Below are 6,000 nucleotides of genomic sequence, written 5' to 3'. Positions count from 1 at the left end.
TAAAATCATGGGTTGTCTCCCATAAGCGCTTTTCTTTAGTGCCTTTCAGCTAGGCGCAGAAAGTGTGAATCAAGTATTATCGAGAGATGAAGCATCAACATCATAATTTGTTCTAATAATAGAATCAAAAGGCAACTTCATTCTCTTTCTAGGGAAGTGTTCCATACCTTTCTTGAGAGGAAATTGATATTTAATATTACCTTCCTTCATATCAATAATAGCACCAACAGTTCGAAGAAAAGGTCTTCCTAATATAATGGGACAAGATGCATTGCATTCAATATCCAAGACAACAAAATCAACGGGGACAAGGTTATTGTTAACTGTAATGCGAACATTATCAATCCTCCCCAAAGGTTTCTTTGTAGAATTATCAGCAAGATTAACATCCAAATAACAATTTTTCAATGGTGGCAAGTCAAGCATATCATAGAGTTTCTTGGGGATAACAGAAATACTTGCACCAAGATTACATAAAGCATTACAATCAAAATCATTGACCTTCATCTTAATGATGGGCTCCCAACCATCCTCTAACTTCCTAGGAATAGAAGTTTCACGTTTTAGTTTCTCTTCTCTAGCTTTTATGAGAGCATTTGTAATATGTTTTGTAAGGCCAAATTTATAGCACTAGCATTAGGACTTTTAGCAAGTTTTTGTAAGAACTTTATAACTTCAGAGATGTGACAATCATCAAAATCTAAACCATTATGATCTAAAGCAATGGGATCATTGTCCCCAATATTTTGAAAAATTTCAGCAGTTTTATCACATGCGCTTCAGTAGCTTTAGCGATTTGTGCAGTTTTGCACACTTTGCATTAGGAGTAGAAACATTGCCAACACCAATTATTTTACCATTGATAGTAGGAGGTGTAGCAACATGTGAAGCATTAGCATTACTAGTGGTGGTAATAGTCCAAACTTTAGCTACATTATTCTCTTTAGCATTTTCTTCTCTTTCCCACCTAGCACGCAATTCAGCCATCAATCTAATATTTTCATTAATTCGAACTTGGATGGCGTTTGCTGTAGCAAATGACTTAATATCTTTATCTTCATTAGGCATAACTTTCGATTTCAAAAGATCAACATCAGCAGCAAGACTATCAACTTTAGAAGCAAGAATATCAATTTTACCAAGCTTTTCTTCAACAAATTTATTAAAAGCGGTTTGTGTACTAATAAATTCTTTAAGCATGGCTTCAAGACCAGAGGGTACATTCCTATTATTGTTGTAAGAATTCCCATAACAATTCCCATAACCATTACTATTATGAGAAGGATATGGCCTATAGTTGTTACTAGAATTATTCCGATAAGCATTGTTGTTGAAATTATTATTTTTAATGAAGTTTACATCAACATGTTCTTCTTGGGCAACCAATGAAGCTAACGGAACATTATTAGGATCAACATTAGATCTACCATTCACAAGCATAGACATTATAGCATCAATCTTATCACTTAAGGAGGAGGTTTCTTCAACAGAATTTACCTTCTTACCTTGTGGAGCTCTTTCCGTGTGCCATTCAGAGTAATTAATCAGCATATCATCAAGAACCTTTGTTGCGGCGCCTAGAGTGATGGACATAAAAGTACCTCCAGCAGCTGAATCCAATAGGTTCCGCGAAGAAAAAATTCAATCCCGCATAAAAGGTTTGGATGATCATCCAAGTAGTCAGTCCATGGGTAGGGCAATTTTTAACCAAAGATTTCATTCTTTCCCATGCTTGAGCAACATGCTCATTATCCAATTGCTTAAAATTCATTATGCTACTTCTCAAAGATATAATTTTAGCAGGAGGATAATATCTACCACTGAAAGCATCCTTACATTTAGTCCATGAATCAATACTATTCTTAGGCAAAGATAGCAACCAATCTTTAGCTCTTCCTCTTAAAGAGAAATGAAACAATTTTAATTTTATAATGTCACCATCTACATCCTTATACTTTTGCATCTCACATAGTTCAACAAAATTATTAAGATGGGCAGCAGCATCATCAGAACTAACACCAGAAAATTGCTCTCTCATAACAAGATTCAGTAAAGCAGGTTTAATTTCAAAAAATTCTGTTGTAGTAGCAGGTGGAGCAATAGGTGTGCATAGGAAATCATTATTATTTGTGCTAGTGAAGTCACACAACTTAGTATTTTCAGGAGTATTCATTTTAGCAGTAGTAAATAAAGCAAACTAAATAAAGTAAATGCAAGTAAATTTTTTTGTGTTTTTAATATAGAGAACGCAAACAAGACAATAAATAAGTAAAGCAAGTAACTAATTTTTTTTGTATTTTGATAATAAGAAAGCAAACAAAGCAGTAAATAAAATAAAGTAAAGCAAGACAAAAACAAAGTAAAGAGACTGGAAGTGGGAGACTCCTCTTGCAGCGTGTCTTGATCTCCCCGGCAACGGCGCCAGAAAAAATGCTTGATGGCGTGTAAGACACACGTCCGTTGGGAACCCCAAGAGGAAGGTGTGATGCGTACAACAACAAGTTTTCCCTCAGTAAGAAACCAAGGTTATCGAACCAGTAGGAACCAAGAAGCACGTTGAAGGTTGATGGTGGCGGAGTGTAGTGCGGCGCAACACCAGGGATTCCGGCGCCAACGTGGAACCTTCACAACACAATCCAAGTACTTTGCCCCAACTTAACAGTGAGGTTGTCAATCTCACCGGCTTGCTGTAACAAAGGATTAAATGTATAGTGTGGAAGATGATGTTTGCAAAGAACAGTAAGAACAAGTATTGCAGTAGATTGTATTCGATGTAAAAGAATGGACCGGGGTCCACAGTTCACTAGTGGTGTCTCTCCAATAAGAATTAGCATGTTGGGTGAACAAATTACAGTTGGGCAATTGACAAATAAAGAGGGCATGACAATGCACATACATATCATGATGAGTAATGTGGAATTCAATCGGGCATTACGACAAAGTACGTAGACCGCTATCGAGCATGCATCTATGCCTAAAAAGTCCACCTTCAGGTTATCATCCGAACCCCTTTCAATATTAAGTTGGAAACAACAGACAATTGCATTAAGTATGGTGCGTAATGTAATCAACACAAATATCCTTAGACAAAGCATCGATGTTTTATCCCTAGTGGCAACAGCACATCCATAACCTTAGAACTTTCTGTCACTGTCCCAGATTAAATGGAGGCATGAACCCACTATCGAGCATAAGTACTCCCTCTTGGAGTTACAAGTATCAACTTGGCCAGAGCCTCTACTAGCAACGGAGAGCATGCAAGATCATAAACAACACATATATGATAGATTGATAATCAACTTGACATAATATTACATATTCATCGGATCCCAACAAACGCAACATGTAGCATTACAAATAGATGATCTTGATCATGTTAGGCAGCTCACAAGATCGTACAATGATAGCACAATGAGGAGAAGACGACCATCTAGCTACTGCTATGGACCCATAGTCCAGGGGTGAACTACTCACACATCAATCCGGAGGCGATCATGGCGATGAAGAGTCCTCCGGGAGATGATTCCCCTCTCCGACAGGGTGCCGGAGGCGATCTCCTGAATCCCCCGAGATGGGATTGGCGGCGGCGGCGTCTCTGGAAGGTTTTTCGTATCGTGGCTCTCGGTACTGGGGTTTTCGCGACGAAGGCTTTAAGTAGGCGGAAGGGTAGGTTTAGGGGCGTCACGAGGGGCCCACACAACAGGGCGGCGCGGGCCCCTCCTTGGCCGCGCCGCCTTGTTGTCTGGCCACCTCGTGGCCCCACTTCGTTTCCCTTTCGGACTTCTGGAAGCTTCGTGGAAAAATAAGACCCTGGGCGTTGATTTCGTCCAATTCCGAGAATATTTCCTTACTAGGATTTCTGAAACCAAAAACAGCAGAAAACAGCAACTGACTCTTCGGCATCTCGTCAATAGGTTAGTGCCGGAAAATGCATAATAATGACATAAAGTATGCATAAAACATGTGAGTATCATCAATAAAGTAGCATGGAACATAAGAAATTATAGATACGTTTGAGACGTATCAGACTCTTATAAAACCCTAGGCTGGTTGCATATATAAAGCTAGCCAGGGCACCCGAGAAAAGGAGCCCAACAGATAGACAACAAATAGACACCATAGCTCTGCCTACGGCGGCACCCTGTAAACATACATATGATCATATACTGGATTGCTAGCAGCACGTAGGGATCCTCCACCGAGGGGACCCGAAGCTGGGTACGTCGTGTGCCTAATCTCGTCCCCGGAAACTCCATCGTCGCTCTCTCCCGAAACCCAAGTCTACAATACGTAGGCATTGCCGAGGTGATCCCTCGTCAATGATGCAAGAGCTTAAACATGATCTACTTGATAGCTCAAAACAATTGCCAAGTATCAAATTATTCAAGACATATACCAACTACTACATGAAGCATTTTCTGTTTCCAACCAAATAGCAATAAGTGCAGCGGCTTTCAGCTTTTGCCATGAACATTAAAAATAAAACGAAGAACACGAGTGTTCAAATGAAAAAGCGGAGCGTGTCTCTCTCCCACACAATCATGCTAGGATCCGATTTATTCAGAGAATGAAAATAACAAAACGAAAATAAAATCACACAGACGCTCCAAGTAAAACACATAAGATGTGACGGAATAAAAATATAGTTTCACTAGAGGTGACCTGATAAGTTGTTGATGAAGAAGGGGATGCCTTGGGCATCCCCAAGCTTAGATGCTTGAGTCTTCTTGAAATATGCAGGGATGAACCACGGGAGCATCCCCAAGCTTAGACTTTTCACTCTTCTTGATCATATTATATCATCCTCCTCTCTTGATCCTTGAAAACTTCCTTCACACCAAACTCAAAACAATCTCATTAGAGGGTTAGTGCATAATCAAAAATTCACATGTTTAGCGAGGAAACAATTATTCCCAACACTTCTGGACATTACCCAAGGCTACTCAAATTTAATGGAGCAAAGAAATCCACTCAAACACAGTAAAAGAGGCAATGTGAAATAAAAGGCAGAATATATCAAAACAGAACAGTCCGTAAAGACAATTTTTTTCGAGGCACTTAACATGCTCAGATGAAGAAGCTCAAATTGAATGAAAGTTGCGTACATATCTGCGGATTACTCATGAATTTTTACAGAATTTTTAGAATCTCATACAGAGAGAATAGCTCAAATTCGTGACAGCTAAAAATCTGTTTCTGCGCAGAAATCCAAATCTAGTATCAACCTTCTATCAAAGACTTTACTTGGCACAAAAACGAAATAAACATGATAAGGAGAGGTTGCTACATTAGTAACAACTTCCAAGACACAACAAAACAGTAGCAAAATAAAAACATGGGTTATCTCCCCAAAAGTGCTTTCTTTATAGCCATTAAGATGGGATCAGTAATTTTAATGATGCTCTCGCAAGAAATAAGAGTTGAAGCAAAAGAGAGCATCAAAAGCAAATAAGAAACACTTTTAAGTCTAACCCACTTCCTATGAAAATGAATCTTGTAAATAAACAAGTCATGTAAGCATAATGCAATAAGCATAGGAAAACAAGACAAGCGCAACTTCAAGATTTTCAACATAAAGAGAGGAAACTTAATTTTATTAAGATGCATATAACCATGTTTCCCTCTCTCATAATAACTTTCAGTAGCATCATTGACGAAATCCACAATATAACCATCACTTAAAACATTCTTATCATGGTTCATATGCATAAAGTATCATTATTTTTGGCATAAGAAAAACTCTTCTCATTAATAGTAATTGGAGCAGTATCATTATCAAGAATTTGAACATGGTAAACAAGTTGCATACTAAGGGAATGGTTTTTGGCAATCCCATCATAACTATGACAAGTTTCATAAGGATAATTATAACCTGTGTCATAGCCATCTCTATAACGATTATCTAAGCCCGAAGATATAATATCATCATTTTCACTAAAAGTAAAGATCTCAAATATAGGATCTTCAAGCACAACATTGCCAAGCTTAGAGCTTTCAATA

The sequence above is a fragment of the Lolium perenne genome, chromosome 1 (assembly GCF_019359855.2).
Source record: "Lolium perenne isolate Kyuss_39 chromosome 1, Kyuss_2.0, whole genome shotgun sequence".
Lineage (NCBI taxonomy): Eukaryota > Viridiplantae > Streptophyta > Magnoliopsida > Poales > Poaceae > Lolium > Lolium perenne.
Note: the sequence above shows the minus strand (reverse complement) of the source record.